Source organism: Protopterus annectens, chromosome 3.part1 (genome assembly GCF_019279795.1).
Source record: "Protopterus annectens isolate FY-2018-M chromosome 3.part1, PAN1.0, whole genome shotgun sequence".
In the NCBI taxonomy this organism is placed as follows: Eukaryota; Metazoa; Chordata; order Ceratodontiformes; family Protopteridae; genus Protopterus; species Protopterus annectens.
The window spans coordinates 1495726324-1495744836 of record NC_056732.1 but is presented as its reverse complement, the minus strand read 5'-3'; the positions used below and the strand labels follow the sequence as shown (position 1 = coordinate 1495744836).

The 18513-nt window shown below is 43.2% G+C and overlaps 1 protein-coding gene across 1 annotated transcript in view; it reads right to left on the bottom strand.

Annotated features, from left to right (window-relative positions):
- The window catches only part of DLEC1 (DLEC1 cilia and flagella associated protein), a 2498134-nt gene that overhangs the window by 677365 nt on the left and 1802256 nt on the right, over nucleotides 1-18513 (bottom strand). The window lies entirely within an intron of this gene.

Here is an 18513-nt window from a genome sequence, read left to right as displayed (position 1 = left end):
GAAAGGTTGCCATGTGCTCTGGACCGTCCTGCCCTGACAATGCCCCCCCCACCCAATCAGGGAGGTGTCCGTTGTCACCGTGGCAACCGGAGGGGGCAAATGATCTGCCCTGAAGAACTTGAGGGGAGGTTATCCACCAAGTTAGATGCTTCTTGCATGATTGGGTCAGCAGAATACTGTGAGACATTGGGAGCTGTTGGAAGGACCACTGAGAAAACAGCATCCACTGGAGTATCCGCATGTGAAAGCATGCTAGAGGCAGAAGTGTAATGGCAGCTGCCATGAGACCTAAAACCTTCAAGACAAACCTGGCTTTGATCCTGTCGGATTGAAGAAGAATGTGAACATGTTTGCGGATATCTGATACTCTTTGCTCTGTTAGTTTCGCGGAAAGATGAATTGTGTCTAAGGTAGCGCCTATAAAGGTAATAGCTTGACAAGGCAACAAGGCAGATTTTTCGAAATTTATGAAAATGCCTAGAGCTTGACAAGTATGAATGGTGTAGTCTCTGGATACAAGAAGTTGACGCCTGGTGGTAGCAGTAAGGAGCCAGTCATCCAAATATGGAAACACCTGGAACCCTTGACGTCTCAGATGAGCCGTGACCACTGCCATGCTTTTGGTGAACACTCGGGGGGCTGTAGTAAGACCAAAGGGCAGGGCTCTGAACTGATAGTGACTGGCTCCCAGCCAGAAGCGGAGGAACCTTCTGGAGCATCTGTGCATCTTGATATGATAATGCGCATCCTAAAGGTCTATTGAGCACATCCAATTGTCCTGACCCAAGAAGGGTAGAATGGACTGAAGCGTGACCATCCGGAAGTTTGTTTTGTTTACAGACTTGTTTAGTCTGCTGAGATCCAATATTGGTCTCCAGTCCCCTGTCTTTTTTGGAACCAAAAAGAATTTGGAGTAGATTCCGGATCCTTGCTGGTCTGCTGGGACTGGCTGGATAGCTCTTTTTGACAGCAGCTTTGATATTTCTAGCGCTGCTTGTTCCCTTAGACCGGGTGGAACGTCTGGAAGGGGCCCTTTCGGTTGGGATGGGATGTGGACAAAGGGAATTTTGTAACCCTCGGATATAATCGTCTGTACCCATTTGTCTTGAGTGAGGGAAAGCCAGGCTTCTGGATACAGTGATAATCTTCCCCCGACAGCCTCCGAAGGTGGACAGTCGGGCAGCTTCTCAGGGATGCTGAAAAGGTTTGTCAGAAAGAGTCTCTCTGCTACCTTGATTCTCCGGACCCCCCCTGCCCCTAGGGTGGCATCTATTGTTGTTCCCCCCTCTGCCTCTAGAGGGGAACTGACTGCGTGCATCAGGCGAGACTCCCTGTGATTTGCGGAACCACATTTCCCCCCCCTTCTGACCCTTGGGATAAGGTCTGGAAGGGGTAGAAAAACGGATTCCCACGGCAGAGAGAGTCTTGCCATCCTGTTCGCACCTAATCAACGTGTCCTTCACCTGAGGTCCAAACAACGCTGTACCATCAAAGGGGGAATTGTTGAAGGATGCCTTGAAAGGGTCCGCAAAGTTACAAAGCTGCATCCAGGCATGACGTCGTAAAGCTACACCTGTGCCAGCAGCCCTGCTCGCCCCATCGGCCGCATAAGAAAGAAGCCGCATGGAGGAGTTGACAGTTGAATTCAGGGTTGCCAGCTGGGAGTTCATTTTGTCTCGAAACCCCTCAGTTGTTGGATCCTGCAAAGCATCACCCATTTCCTTGATCATATCTCTCTGAAGACGGGTGAAGTGACACAAGTAGTTCAGCGAACGCATAGCAAAGGTCGCTGAGGAGAACATCTGCTTACCGTACCTATCCATAGTCCTAGATTCCTTGTTAGGAGGATGGATAGGTACCGAAGGATCAGCTAATTCCTTCTTAGTGGCTGCGGCCATCACCATAGCATCAACAGAGACGCCCTTGGATAAGAATTCTTTGTCCTTAGGAGCTGTAATAAACTTGGACGGTCTTCGTGGGGTAGGTTCCACCGTATCAGGGGCTGTCCATGCCTTCCTTGCCACCACTTCCATGAGGGGGTCAAAGGGAGGAGATACCCAGGAGGTGAAAGGGCGAGAGCCAAAGGCCTCAAGGTAGATCGACTCGTCCTCTGAAGGGTTAAGGGTGGACCAGTTCCCCCTCTGTTTAAGGATCTCAAGGATGTCTGAAAAGGAGACATCCTCAGAGGAGGACTGTGGGGACCCTTCAGACTCATCCAAGTCGGTATCCGAGGTGATAGACTCAGGGGAGTCAATATGCTTCCTCTTGCATTGTTTCTTCCGAGGGGGTTCCCCTGAAGGATCAGGAGAAGCCTCGGAAGAGGAGGATATTCCCAGTGGGGAAACTTGAGTCGTTGGCTCTCTACGGTCAGGGATGAGAGGGTGGGTAGAGACCATCGCAGGCACTGTAGAGGGAGGAGCTGAGGGAGCCAACCGTGGAGCAGACACAGTCTAGCACACTCCGCATGACCTCGAAGGCATCCCAATCAGGCGGGGCCAAAGATCCCCGCTCTGAAGAGACGAGGACTCCTCCCGGCACCAAAAGGGACGGCTCCGAGGCCGATGTCGGGGCAGAGCTCACCAGCACCGAAGCCCAGAGAGGGAGAACGTGCTCGGACAAGGGTCCGATGCCACTTGCCCCCTCGGAACCGATGAGGGATGCCCGGCACCCAGATCCCTCCAAGGAGGAGATCGGAGCCGACGACGGAACCGAAAGTGGAAGTATCGGCTCCGACGCACTGACAGTCATGGCTCCGAGAAGCTCTGGCTCCGAACTCATGGGAATCGGAGGAGGAACTGAGGAAGGAATGGGTATAGCCACTGACCATTGGGTAGGGCTATGCAGAATTTGGGCTAGTGCCTGGGACTTGAGAAGTCTGCTCACCACCCTCTCTAAATCATGGTCAGACAGTCTGGAGGACCGAGAGGAGTGGGACCTATGGCTCCTCTCTGGTAATAGTGGAGATCCCGGGTCCGAGTGGATAGAGCCAATGGATGGGGATCTAGACCTCTTTCTAGTAGATGGCTCCAACAAAACTGTCGGAGCCGGCTGTCTCAGACCTCTCGGGTCCAGCCGGAGCAAAGGGAACCATTTTAGTCTTAGAGACATCGGCTCCAGAAGGAGTCGATGTCGAAGAATCCTTAGAGCCACCAGCAGACGGCTCCGAAGCTGGAGCCGATGCCTTGGAAGGTTTTCCTGACACTGTCTGGGTCAGGGAGCCTTCAGGCTTTAATAAGCCTCGCAGTATCAATTTATTTTTGCGTTCCTGCAGGACTCTTGGACTGAAAGTGTGGCAGACAGAACAAGAGTCCTGCAGGTGTAAAGGTCCCAAGCAATATATACAAGAAGTGTGACCGTCTGCCAGAGACATTTTCTGACAGCACGAGTCACACTTCTTAAAGCCTGAGACCTTAGAGTCTTTAGACATCTCAAACAAAAACTGTGAAACACAGAGACACACACAGACACACCTGTTAAGAAAGGGGAAAATAATCCAACCACTCCCACAATAAGTATGACTAAGGGGAAGGGAGGAGGGCCCGAAGGCCTAGAGTATCAACAGGGGATAAACGGGAAAAACAAATAGGAGAACCCGAAGAAAACTAGGATAGTTAACTAATAAACTGTGAAGAAAAACTATTCTAAGAAAAAAATAAGGGGTTTTGAAGTTTTACAACTATAAAAAGTAACTAACCTGCAGAGCCGGTAGAAACAAGCACCTCGTAGCTAAAGCGGCAAACGAGATCTGGGTATTTACCGCCTAGCATTGTGGGACATAGGGGAGCCTCGAGCCAGTGGAAATAGCTCTCGAGCTTTAGTATTGGCCGAGTCAGAGCCGAGGATCGGCTCCGAACCAATCCAGCAAGAATGAAGGCGAGATTGACAACTTAACATTATTTATTTGCCTCTGAGTGCTGGCTTTTTTATTTGCACTTCATGCTACCGAGAGTTGTCATTCTTATGGTACATGTTTGTATTCTATAACTTCCATTTGTACCAAATTTAACATTCTCTAGCATTTGTTCTGCATTTACCATTTGCAGCCCACTTAACAGTGTTTGTTGGCTTTCCAGCACAGGAACCTGTAGTGTATGTGGTGCACTGACTTGCTACCAATCCAGCTGATTTGCTGCCCACTTTACTCCTCTCCCAACCCCATCCCTGATTAACAGAGTGTTAACACATTTCATCCTTATCAGTGTTTATGCTGAAGGTTATTTTACTGAGCTCATTTGTATCCTTCATTAAAACAATCCTTTCTATTGAAACTGCACTTAATGAAACTGCATGTAAAATGTGAAATATGGAATGAATATATAGGCCTGCTTTAATATGAGTGCATTTCTAGACTGATGAAAAAGGACACTGTATTTATGTAGGATATATTCTGGAAAAAAACAAAGTTATGTACTTACCATAATGTTCCATTTGTGTTGTACATTTTCATTCTTCTTCAACAACTGGGTTTGGAACTGACCCTCAGATCTGACTTGGCTGCATTTTACAGCTTGTGAAACACTGAAAGCTCCTAAGCTCCTCTCCTACCCATAATGCATCAGTCCCCTACCATATCTCAGATTTTGTTTGCTGACTTTACTGAATAAAGGAAATTTATCTATACCAGTACCTGAAGTGTCAAACAAAGGAAGGGAAGTTGAGGAAAAATGAAAATGAACAACACAGACTGAACGTTATGGTAAGTACATAACTTATTTATCTGATGTTGTCATTTTTATTCATTCCTCAATAATTGGAACAGAGTCCCCAGCTACCTCAATCCTGAGAGGATTCTAAGGAAGGATGTTCCTGAGCACCACTGAGCTGAAGACTACTCCTCCCCTAGAGACCAGATATAATTTGTAATGAGCTATAAAGGTATGAGGATTAGCTCAAGTTGCAGTTGTACAAATATCACCCCAGGAAGATCTGGAGAGAAATACTGAAGAAGTTGCCATAGATCTTGTAGAATGTGCTTTCAGAGGTTTTGGCAAAATCAAACCCAATTTGCTGTAAATAAAGGAAATAAAATCCATTAACCACTTGGCTGAGATCACTTTGGTAACAGGTTTGCCCAATTTTGAGTCCAAAAAGGAGACAAATAATTGATCTGATTTCCTGAACACTTTTCTAAACATAACTGTCTGTGGACATCTAACAGGTGCGAAATGTACTCTCCTCTGAGAAATCTGGAAAGATGACTGGGAGGTTGATAGTTTGATTGATAATGGATTCTGACACCACCTAAGGAAGGAAGGATGGGTTGGTTCTCAACTTATTCCCTCCAGTGGAGCTCTGGAAGTTTGCTGCATAACTTCCAAAGGGTGGAGCTTACACTTTTTGATAGAATCAAATTATGTCCTCATGTTTCAAACAAATGCTGATGTCTGTTGAATTATAGGAGTTACTAGAGATATATAAATGGCAAACCATTTAGCCAATTTTGTAGTGGTAAATATTTTTTAGGTTGTAGGTCTTAAGTCACAGTACATTTAGTAACTATTACATTGGTAATATTTTATAAACAACATACAATATCTTAATGACCACTCAAGTTACACATATGTTGTTAGCTGTGTTTTGCTCATCCTGCTGAGAGCTTCCGTATGATGCTAATAAGTTCTGTCTATGCTACCTGGTTGTCAAGATATTTAGAAAAGCATGACATTTATGACAACATAAATAAGTATTATACAAACAGCAATTAATATTTCTTTACATACACTAGACACAGGTCAAATATCAACACAACTCTGTTTGCCATTGTGTAAGCTATAAGATGAACTATTTTATTACTTTATTTGTAGCGTGGATTTAAAATTATAAATACAAATATGAACAAACAATATTTGATGTCTAGAGGCATCAGTAGGATGAAACTGCAGAAACACCTATAGGCGTCACCTAGCTGTAATGAGTTAAGGATATCTTATCCTTATGAAAAAATCAGATAAGGAGGCTTAAAAGATAGGGATTGAAGTTCTGAGACTCTTCCCACAGAGGTAATGGCCACTAAAAAGACAGTTTTCCAGGTTAAAAATTTTAGTTTACACTTGGCCGATGGTTCAAAGAGAGATTGGGTCAAGGACTGTGACACTAAACTCAAATCCCATGGGGGAGTGGGATCTTTAAAAGGAGGTCTGAGAAGAAAGGTACTCATTATAAAAGCTTGGAAGAGGCTAAAGATCGATTCCTATGTGAAAATTAGAAATGGCAGCTAGATGTACCTTAATAGTTGAGGTACTAGCTCCCTCTTTAAAAATTGTAGCTAAGAACTCCAGAGCTTTGGGAATTGGTGCAGAAATAGGGTCAGTATCTTTCTGCCACACCCAAAAAACAAACCTTTTCCATTTGCTTCTGTAAAGTTTCCTTGTGGAAGCCTTGTGGTATGATAAGAGAAAGTAACGGATAGGAGAGGAATCCCTGGGCTGTCTAGCTATCAATGGAATTGAAGAAACCATGCAGTCAACTTTAGGCCTAGAATATCTTGGTGTACTGAGTCTGTTGGGTGCAATAGGAGGTCTGGAGTTGGATCTAGAGTCCAAGCATGGCAAAGGAGATGAGGCCAAAGAAAGGGAAACCAAATCTGACAAGACCAATAAGGAGCAATGAGGGTGACTGTGCTTTTCAATTGTGATGCTTTCAGAAGAAATTTGGGGATTAGAGGAACTGAGGGAAACATTTAGAGGAGACTGGGGGCCAATTGTGGAGAAGAGCATCTCTTGGTAACTACCCTGGTGGGTGGATCAGGGCAAAGAATCTATTGCACTTTTTTTGAGGTGAGATGCAAAAAGATTGCAGCAAGGTTGGCCCCATCATTGGATAATCTTTTCTGCCACATTGAGAGACCACTTGTGAGGCATTAGAATGGATGTGCTCAGCTTGTCTATTATCATGTTGGATTTCCCTGGGATGTGCATTGCTATCAGAAAATGATTGAGTGACATCACCAATTGCCACACTCTCAATGCTTCTCGGCAAAGGGGGTAAATATTTGGTTCCTCCTTGCTTGTCAATGTGCTCAATTGTCTGAATCTGAATGGATCTGAAGGGGAGGGTGTCTTGGAAGGCCTGCAATGATAGGAGAACAGCTGTCATTTCTAGGACATTGATATACGTATTGGCCTCTTTGGGAAATCATGTGCCTTGGACTGTCTTTCCTGATTTGGGAAGCATCTGTGGTCACTATGGCCTTGAGGAGAGTAAGAGTGAAGAAGAAACCTTAAAAAACTTGATCAGAGTAAATCTGCCAAAGGAGGTAATTTTTGTATGCTTGAGTTATTTTGATCTGGGTGGATAAAGACTGGTGGAGAATAGGCCACTGAGTTGCTAGTGTCCACTGACAGATTCTCATGTGATATCTTGCTAATGGAACCAAAACTATTGCCGCAGACATTGACCCCAATGCTTGAAGGATCTTTAGAGCTAATAGGGAAGAATTTTGAATTATCTTTTTGACTTGGAATTGTATCATTTGAATATTTGGCAGAGGAATAGAGGCTGTCAAGGAAGATGTGTTGAACAAAGCCCCTATGAACTGCAATATCCGAGTTGGTGTTGGTTGGGATTTATTATGATTGATAGTAATCCCTAGTTGAGGGCACAGTTGGAATACATAGTCCCTTGCTTTGATCAACTGATGCCTGGTAGGAGCAGTTATTAGCCAGTCGATCAAATAAGGAAACATCTGGAATCCTTGCAGTCTCAGGTGAGCTGCTATCACTGTCATGCATTTGGTGAACACCCTGGGGGCTGTGGTGAGACCAAAGGGCAGAGTTCTGAACTGATAACGAATGACTTCCAGCTGGAAGAGTAAGTATTTTCTAGATTGCCTGTTCATTTTAATATGATAGTATGCATTCTGAAGATCTATCGAGCACATCCAATCGTCCTAGTGTAGAAACAGCAAAACAGACTGAACTGTGAACATTCTGAACTTTTTGTGTCAAACTGACTTATTCAAATTGCTGAAATCCAAAATATTTCTTCAGTCTCCTGTTTTCTTTGGCACTAAAAATAATCTTGAGTAAGTTCTGAACTCTTTCTGGTCTAGGAGGGCCTCCTGGTGACTCTTTTTTTCTAGCAGATTTTTTATTTCTAGTGCTGTTGCTTTTCTCCGACTGGGTGGAACATCAAGAATTTTTTTTTACTGTATGGGGGGAGTGGAAGGAAGGAAAAGGGGAATTATATAACCTCTAGATATAATCCTCTGCACCCATGAATCTTTTGTAATTGGCAGACAGGCTCTCTGGTGCAGGGACAAATGACTCCCGACTGCCTCCAGAGGTGGACAGTTAGGGCTGGTAGGATCTGTCAGATAAAGGTATCTCTAGACCGTTGGTTCTGTGGGCTGCCTCTGCTGTGTGGGATGGCATCGTCCATTACAGTTCCCCCCTCTGCCTCTGGGGGGCAACTATCTCCACGTGGATCTTGAAAAGAACCCAGGGACTTTTTGAATGAAATTTCTTGACCACCTCATTGATTTCTGGAAAAGGTCCTTTGAGAGGTTGAAAAACATATGCCCACAGCAGGCAGGGTTTAACCTGGACAGTGTGTCTTTAACCTTGGGGCCAAATAGTGAACTTCTGTCAAAAGGAGAATGACGAAGGAAGACTTGAATGGGTCTGCAAAATCACACAGGCATATCCAGGCATGTCTCTTAATGGAAATGCCTAAACCCACCACCCTTAAGGTACCTTTAGCTGCATGTGAAATTAGCCTTATGGATAAATTTGAAATGGAACTGTAGGGTAGCCAATTGTGAGGTAATAGAACTCTCTGCCTCAGAAGTAACAGTCGCTGAGAGGGATTTGGTGAGTTCCTTAATCAAATCCCTCTGAAGTCTAGTAAAGTATGCCAAATAGTTTAGCAATCGAAGGGCAAACATTGCAGAAACATACACTTAGTTCCCAAATTTGTCCATCACCCTAGACTCCTTGTTAGGAAGATGAACAGAGGAACTTTGTTTTGCAAGTTCCCTCTTTGTGGCCACCACTATTACCATAGCATCCACATGTATTCCCTTACTTCAAAAATCCCTATCCTCGGATGGTGCCAGAATCCTGCCTGGGCTTTTAGGGATTGGCTCGATGGAGTCAGGTTCCTTCCATGCCCACTGAAAGATCAAATCAATGAGCCTGTCAGTGGATGGAATCACACAGGAGGAAGTGGACCAGATTCAAAGGCTTCCAAGAATACCGATTCCTCTTGGGAAGGGTTGAAAGGTAGACCAACCACCTCTTTGTTTTAGGATCTCTAGGATGTCTCCAAATGAGAAATCATCAAGTGGTGATCTTGGGGACCTTTCTCCCTCATCAAAATCAGTCTCTTCTGTGACAAACTCCTGAGGAAAGTCTAAGTGCTTTCTCTTGCACCTTCTCTTCCTAGGTACTTCTTCAGTGGGATGTTCTGGAGAAGTATTGGAAGAAATCAATATACCCTGAGGGGTATCCTGGACTTTGATCTGTCTGTTCTTGTGCAGTAGGATGTTGGGGCTCTTGATGTAAAGACAAGTGGGTTTAGGAAGTGGAAACTGAGGAAGGTAGATATGTCCTTTCTCTAGGAGCAGAGAAAACTCTCTCCACCACTTTGCAGGCAGAATGCCCCAGGGAGGAAGAAGCCATCAGCTCCAAGAAGCCATGCTTGTGAACCATTGACTCCCTCTGACCCGAAGGCAAACTGCTTGAAGCAGGGGCTGGAGCTGAGCTGTCAAGTGCTGAGGCTCCAAGGGAAAGAGACAACTCTGAAAATCTCAGGGTTGAATCTAACACCCTGGATCCAGTGCCAACATTGCAGCTACAAGAGTCATCTGGCTCTGACACTCTCTGAGCCGGTTCATTCAGAGACGGTACTGGAGGAGAAGATACAATGAACTATGGTTTCAATAAGGAAGGATCTGGAATTCTCAATTCCAACTGCTCTGAAACCAAAGGTTGGATTGAAAAAGGAGACATCCTTGCTGGAGTAGTACTTACGAAGGTCTCCAGACCCGAAAGGCTAGGAACAGGAAGAACCTCCATTTGAGTTTGCATTAATAGAAATTTCCTCATCATCCTATCCACAGCTGCTTCTGTCAAACCTCTGGAATTTTGAGAGGATGATGAGGTCCTGGAGTGGTGATGTCTCTCCAGGAACGAGCATGGGAGACGGGATGGAAAGGGATCCAAAGATGACTCATAATGGGTCCAAGTAAGACACTTCAGATCCAAGTGGGTCAGATCCGACAATGTGGAATTGGCTTCAGCAGCTGTAGGATCAGAGTGTTTAGCCTTCAATCCAATAGTAGTTTTAGAGGAGGTTCAGCACTACTAGCTGAGCTCAGAGCAAAAGATACATAAGGGTCTGAAGGACGCATCTTTGAGTCTTTCTTGAAAGTAAAAAAATGACATCAAAGAGCTGCAAAAAAAAACCCCATACATATACCAAGAAAAAACACAAATACAGCTATACAAGAAAGAGAAAAGTCCAGGTTTTAGCATGTAAATCTCCTTAATCTCCACTTTTACCTCACTGACTTATTCAGAATGAAATTCATTGAAAACCTGAGCTATTTTATACAATGAAGTAACCAGTGATGTAACAAAAAACTTAAAACCAATCAACAGTAACGTACATACTGATAATTCTTCTTCTTCTTTCGGCTTTTCCCAGTTGGGGGTTGCCACAGTGGATCACCTGTCCACTCATGATTAGAAGTGGAGTTTTTAAAGTGTCAAGTTGCCAGCCCGGCATCCAACCTTCCACAGAAGGCACACACATTCACATTTAGGGTCAATTTAGAGTGTCCAATACACCTACAGCATGTCTTTGGGATGTGAGAATAAACCGGAGCACCCAGAGGAAACCCACATGACCACACGGAGGACATGCAGACTCCGCACAGAAGGCACCCCAGCCGAGGATCGAACCGGAGAACCTCATGCTGTGAGGCTGCAACGCTAACCTCTGCACCACCATGGCCGCCATAAGTGCATACTGATAATAAAAATTGTTAAAACGTACCATATATGACTTTAAAATGTAATATTTATTTCATTTTAATATTTGAAATCTCCTGCCATTTAAAAAATGTTTGATATTTACCATATTATTGAGCTTGCGAAATTTATCTGCCCCCATTCTAAGCTGCCACAATGTTTCTCTCTGCTCTAATCTTTTCTTATGATTCCCACGCCGTAAGTCAACCAGTACTTGCTCTAATATAGAAAAAAGAAACCTCTTATGTTTCTTACATTCTGTAGTATGTTTCTAAAGAGCGTTTTTCATATCCTTACTTTTAATACTATATATGTGTTCTTTAAGCCTTTCTTGTTGTGCTCTTGTGGTCATGCCTATATATTATGCACTGCACCCTAAACATACGCTGATATATATCACCCCTTTAGTTTTACAGTTGAATCTACCAGGGACAGACAAAGTTTAGGATAAATGATCTAAGGAAATGTAGGGACCTTCCAAAATATATCTACAAACAGAACACCCTCCATACTTAAACATCCTTTTGCCTTTCTCTGTTATAGATTGGGGGAGAATAATTTTAGTACTATCATTCTGTAATAAAGACTTAATATTAGTCACCCGTCATTCAATGGAACAAGCTTCCTATGACCCTTAGAAGCATACCTCAGGTCTACAAATTCAAGAGATCTCTCAAAAAATACCTAAACCACACCTGGATATGTCACTGTAACCATCCCACTTGAATCCAGTCCTCTCTCCATCTCTCCTCTTCTTTATTCCTTTCGTCTTCCCAGCTCTAATTACCTCCTTTTACTCTGTTTTCTTTCTCCAATTAACCTGCTTCTTCAACATAATAAGCACCTGACTCTCTTCTACTACTTCTCCTCTCTGTTCTTGACTTCCACTGCACTATCTCTTAACCTACTACTATCTACTCCTCTTGTTGTCTACAACTGGTAACTAATCAATATTCTTACTCCTACTATCTACTTTTCTACATGGCTGTGTCATCATTATGTTCTGCCTAACTATATTGTATTTAAGTCTTGCTTTCTTTATTGTTACCTTATTTTGCTATTCTTATTGTATTATACATTTATTATAACATGCATCTCTCAGTTATATTTGTACTGTTGGAGCTTTTCTCCCCGGGCCACAGCTGAAAAGGGGTTTTGTCCCAGTCAGACTATCCCGGTCAACAAATGTAAAATAAATAAATAACTAAATAAATAAATAAATTAGCAATATTTTTGTATACAAAATTCAGAACATTATCTATAACCTTATTTAAATCAATGTTGCCTTCCAAGATTTTCCAGTTGTCTTATATAATAGTATGGCTTGACTATCTATATAATGCATACAGTGTTTTTGTCATTTCCTAAATTCTTATTATATTGAGCATTATTTCTAATAAAACTTCCTTTTCTGTTTCCATCAACATTTCCTATTTATAACCTCTTGCCAAAAATAGGCTGGTCATAAATTTAATTTCCTCATCTAATTTGCTGTCATTAGTTATCATCCTACAAGCCCTTATGTACTGCTGCCTGGGAATAATTTTCTTTATAAACTAGGGATGATTACTCCTGTAGTGTAAATAGTTATTAGAAAATATGTCCTTCCTATGAATACAACTATCGAACTCATTTCTTTCATTATTCCACTTTATTGTAACATCAAGAAAGTTAACCTGAATACCTTTCTCCCCTAATGTGAATTTCAAAAATTCTGACTCTTGATTTAAAACATCAACTAGGTTGACACAGTCATTTGTTGACCCTTGTATAATTAAAAAATATCATCCATGTAGAATATGTATGTGTGTTGTACCTTTAAGAAGCATTTCCAAGGACAGCATGCGTATATAAATAGCAAGCACATGCTAGCTTCTGTGCCATTTTGAGAGTGCAGTCAGAGAATGAGCATGTATGTGAGAGTCAGTTTGTTTATATGTTTATCTAAGTTAAAGTTATTGCCTCATTCCTGATGTGTTTGTACATAATAAAGCTGCTTGAACAAAACCCATGCTTATTCATTTGTTACATCTTGACCGGGAGAATGACATGGTGCCAGAATAGGGATTCCAGAGACTGCTTTTCATTGATACGAGGTGCAGAATTAAAAGTGAAGGTAAAATAAGAGAAACGGGAGCAAAAAAAGGGCCAGAAACAAGCTAAAGGTAATGAAAACTTCATGAAGGATTATTTTATTAAAATAGGTAAAACAGAGCATTACAAGGGCACAAAACGCATTACTAAGCAAATGAACACCACAGAATGTTTATTAAACAAACAGAAAGCATAAAAAGTTTATTACTTAAACAAAATGTTCGAAACTAAGTTGTTTGATAAAACGATTATCAGAAAAACCTATAAGGGGTTCAAAGTTACATTGGAATTGCAAAATGAGCATGTTTAGAGTAAAACAAGCACAAGAAGAGTTTGAGCAAAACGAATACGATAAAGGGTAGAAAGGGCATATTAAGCATAAATAAAGCAAGACAACTGCGTGTTTTTTGGCAAATTACATTGTTTTGGCATAAACTGCTGTTTTGCATTAACTAAAGCTCTGAATAGTATAACTAGAGTTATTCGAAGCATCACAAAGTATGTAAAAGTGCTTACAGTGGGTGCTTCTGACTGTGCATTTATTTCGAAGAGTTTATTGTGTGCAAAGTGCAACTATTTTATGAAGTGCAGTCAAAAATATAGTCATTTTGAAAAGTTTCTTGTGCTGGGTGTGTCTACTAATGAAGGGCTGCCATTACAGAGTGTTTCTTGCACTGTAAAGAGCTACATTTAGCAAAGTACAGACATTTTGGAAGTGTTTCAGTGTGCTGTGTACTGTTTATATGCAAAGTGCAGTTACTTCAAAATGCTTCTTACTTTGAGCTTCTTCTACTGCCCAGTTCATTTGCACAGTGCAATTGTATGAAATGTTTTGTACAGTGATGGTAAGTGACTTTTAAAGTATAATAATTTCAAGAGTATTACAGTGCCTGAGAAATGTATTATGGAAAGTATTTCACAGAGTTCAATTACTCAGAGGCTTGTTGTGCTATTGGGCATGGTTACAAGTACTGGCATACATTTCTGGTACATATATATATATGTTTGTGCGTGTGTTTGTGCATACTTGTTAAAGACTTCACTGATGTGTTAATATGGCAGAGGCATTTCGCAAGCCAGATCCACTTGTATTGGATCAGAATGTTGCAGAGAATTGGAGAATATTTGAGCAAGAGTATGATATTTTCATACAAGCAGCTTACTCAGATAAAGATGCACACACCAGGGCATTCATTTTTGCTAAACCTAGCTGGGTCAGAGGCCATTGACAGAGAGCGTTCATTTGTGTATACACCAGCAGTATATGAAGGAGAAGGTGAAAACCATCATATAGGTTCATAAGTTCATAGGTAGGTGCTAGGCTATCTGCCTGAAGGCATTTATAAGCCTAGCCGGAATGTGTTGGCTTTCGCTGCCCCCTTAGATTAGTTCCCTGTGCCTCTGTCAAGCAGAGCCATTGACGTGATCCCTAGAGTAAACTTTGTGTTTCCCATCCACTCGTCAAGGTTTCTCTTGAAGAGGGTTAGCGAGGAGCTCTGCCTAATGTAGATTGGAATCTTGTTCCAGAGCATGGGAAGTCTCTGGGACAGGAATCTATCCCTCCAGCAAGTCCTATTTATTGTTGTGGTGAGGTTTAGATCCCTGGAGTGTGTGGCTTGAGGGGATATGGTTTTCTTTAGATGGAGCAGGTCCATCAATTCTGGGTTGGACATGGCCTTGTATGTCAGGAAGAGATCACCTCTGAGTTGGCAGTATGCAACCGAGTACAGTTGGAGTTTCTTCAGTCGAGCTGCATAGGGCATCTGCTTGAGGCCAGTGATAGTCTTGGTGAGGTACTTCTGTGGTCTTTCCAGCTGTTGTAGGTGTCTTGTAAGGTACCTCCCAAATGGGGCATTGTACTCTATGATGGGTTTGATGAGTGATGCGTAGAGGGGCCCAATGACCTCTTTTGATCTGGATGCAAACCCTTTTGTGATTAGGTGGGCCACATAGAAGGATTTTCTAACCACTTTGGCAATGTTTTTATCAAAGGAGAGGTTACTATCTACTTGGGTCCCCAGATTCCTTATTACTTCTTCCATATTTAGGGGGCTACCACCTATGTGGTAGTTTGTGGGTACTTTGTTTTTTCCAAAGGGGATGACTATGCACTTTTTGGCATTTTGCTTGAGGCCATGGTTTTGACACCAGGTATCTGTCTCAGTTAGACCCTTTTGGAGGATGTCTGTATCAGCCAGAGAGTATGGCTTGCAGTAGTCTGCGAACTTGGTTAGCCATAGTCCTCCTGTGCTTGCCTGTACCTCTGAGAAGTATATGCCGAACAGGGGGGGTCCTAGGACTGAGCCCTGGGGAATGCCACTTGTAACCGGTTTAGAGTTAGACTTAGCTCCCGCAACTCTTACCATGTGGGTTCTGTCCATAAGCCAGTTGGCAACCCATCTAGTGATGTAGGGTTTATGTTCAGGCTGGTCAGCTTGTCTATAATACCCAAGTGGGGAATGGTGTTGAAGGCCTTTGCGAGGTCTAGGTAGGCTGTGTGGACCACCTTTCCCTCATCTATAGCCTTGGTAACTGTCTCAAAGAAGTCCACCAGGTTTAGGAGGCATGATCTGCCCTTAACAAAGCCGAACTGGGTAAGGTCCAGTGTTTGGAGGTACCCAATGTCTCTGTTAATGAGATCCATGATGATGCACTCCATAGCTTTGCAGACCAAGCTAGTCAGACTTATAGGGTGATAGTTCCCAGGGACCGTTGTGACTCCACCTTTGTGGAGCGGAATAACCGTTGCTGCATGCCACTCTGTGGGCATGTAGCCTGTGGAGAGGCTGAGTTTAAACAGTGTGTTTAGGTGTGGGGTTAGTTCATCTTTTAGCTCATGTAGGACGCAGCCTGGGACACCATCCAGTCCCATTGATGTTGTGTTTTTGGCTTTGGAGAGGGCTGTTTTAACTTGAGTGTGTGTGATTTCAGGGGCACTACATTCTTCTGGTATAGTTATGGGCTATTTTTGGTGTGAGAGGGGGGTGAAGTTTGCACTAAACCTGTCTGCCAGGATATTGGCTATATCGGTCGGTTCAGTATATTTTGTGCCATTCTGCACTAACTCTGAGCAAATCTGAGATTTGCCACTTAGATTCTTGACATAGCTAAAGAATGCCTTGTGGTTATCTTTGGAGTCCATGGCAATTTTTCTTTCGAAGCTAGCCTTGGATGATTTTATGAGGGAACGTAGTTTCTTGGTGATACTGATCAGGGATGTCTTCCCTTCTTGGGATTTTACTCTTTTCTGTACTAGTTTCCTCCTTCTACTGTATAGCTTGTTTATGGCAGGGGTCCACCAGACTGACTTCCTTTTCTTGGAGGAGTGAGTCTTGGTTTTGTTTGGGATAGCACGATCCATGCATTCTTGTAGGTGCCCATAGAGTGCATTAGTAAAGGATTTTGCAGCTTGGATGGTGTTATCCTTTAGCATGGGGGCTTTGAAACTTCCCAGCTTGGTCTTAAGTAACATGACGTTTGCTTTTGAAAAGTTTTTTATGGTGGTTTCTTTGACCAGGGCTGGTGGCAGAATGTGGATATCCAGAGTGATTCGTTTATGGTCAGATCTAACCAGCGAGGGGTTGACCTCCGGTGTGGAACACCGGTCGCCCCTGTTGGTGATAACTAGGTCCAATATGTTGTCACCAGTGGTGGGGGTGTTGACCAGTTGATCAAGAGCATTTGAGTTTATAAATTCTAGGAAATGTTGGGCAAGGGAGTTTGTACTTGAGTAGTTCTTCCAGTTAATGTTTGGGTAATTGAAATCACCCAATATCAGGGTGTTTGGTATGACTTTTATGTTTCCCAGTGTTTCCAGGAATGCGGAGTGGGGGTCCTGGGACATTGTGGGTGATCTGTAGCAGGCTATAATTTGAATAGCAGTTTTGCCCATTGTTAGTTGCACGTGGATGATCTCTGAAGCATCGTGCTGTGCCACTAACCTGGAGGTGTGGGTATCCTTGATGAATATGGATACTCCCCCGCCTTTTGTATTTCGGTCTGGGTTTTGTGGCCGAAATGTATGGTATGAGTTGTAGCCTGGTAGTGCTAGGGTGCTCTCTGGAGCCTTAAACCAGGTTTCTGTTACTGCACACATATCGATTTTCTCCATCCTGAGGAGTGCCTAGAGTGCATGCATTTTGAGGTTTAGACTTCTGGCACTGAGTAGTATTACCCTCAGTTTTTTGTTACTTGTGCTATTTATGGTGGTGGGTTTGTCTTTTGAGCCTTGCCTAAAAAAGGCACTATGGGGGTGGCAAGAGCCTTGGCTAGTATTCAAAAGCCTAAGGGTGACAGGTGCTAGCCGTCTCTAGCGAAGCAGCGTGGCTTGTCGAGCATGTCATCCCAGGCTGACAGACACTGGATCCCCTTTGAATGACACCAGAAGCTTAGCCAATTGTTGAAATTGATAATATTTTCTCTATACCATAGTATCATTCTTGGTGAGGGCAGGCTGCTACTCAGGGTCAGGGTCATACCGGCCTGGGCTATGTGATCAGAGAGTTCCTCCATGTCTCTTTTCATGTAGTACAGGGAGGTACAGCTCAGGTCATTCACACCAACATGGACAATGACAGCATCATATTTTTACTTGTTCTGGAGTGACCTGAGTGCTTGTGTTATGTTGCGGATCCTGGCACCCGACAGGCAGCTAACAGTAACCTTCTCCTTGCTCAGCCTAGTGAGTGGGGCGTCAGTGTGCCTGACTATAGAGTCACCTATTACTAGTGTGTTGGGTATGTTATTTTGCCTTAAGGGCTGTGATTGCGTGGCACACTGGTTTTGTGAAGTATGTATTTCATGGTTTGTGTTGGGGGGTGGAGGTTGCTTGGATGTCTGCTTTGGAAGTCTCTGTTGCTTTTGCAGATTTTTATTTAGAGCCTCCAAGTATGTTTTTGTGTATTTAAGCGTGTTTTTTGCCGGTGCTGGTTTCATAGGTCTATGTGAGACTGGTGGTGTTATGCAAGTAATTCCCTTCTCCTCTTGACTGTCTGGTCCAGTCTTGGGTTGAGAGAGCTTAGCCTCCAGTTTGGCTGTATAATTGCATCTCTCACATGTATTAGTGTTTGGTAGAAGGAGGAGAGGGTTGTCTGTGTACATGAGGCAATAGTAACATTGCCTCAAAATGCCCAGATTCACCAGTTGGAACCGAGAGTAGACCTGAAACTGCCCTTTGGATATGCCTGGATAAGTACAGTGAACTGTTTTACTGATTGGCTGGTAAGGTTGAATAGAGAGCCTTGCCCTTCTCTACAGTATAGGGGGGTCTAGTGCTAAGGTTTATTAGTGCTTGCTATGAGTTTTGAGCAAGTGCCTGTATTAGAAGTGAATGGTCTGAGTGCTTAAGTTGAAATTTTGTCTAGTTCCAAGGGAAAAATTGAAGAGTAGACTTTGTGGAGCCGGGAATAGTTATACCCTAGCTAACGGGCACTGCCCGACACGCAAA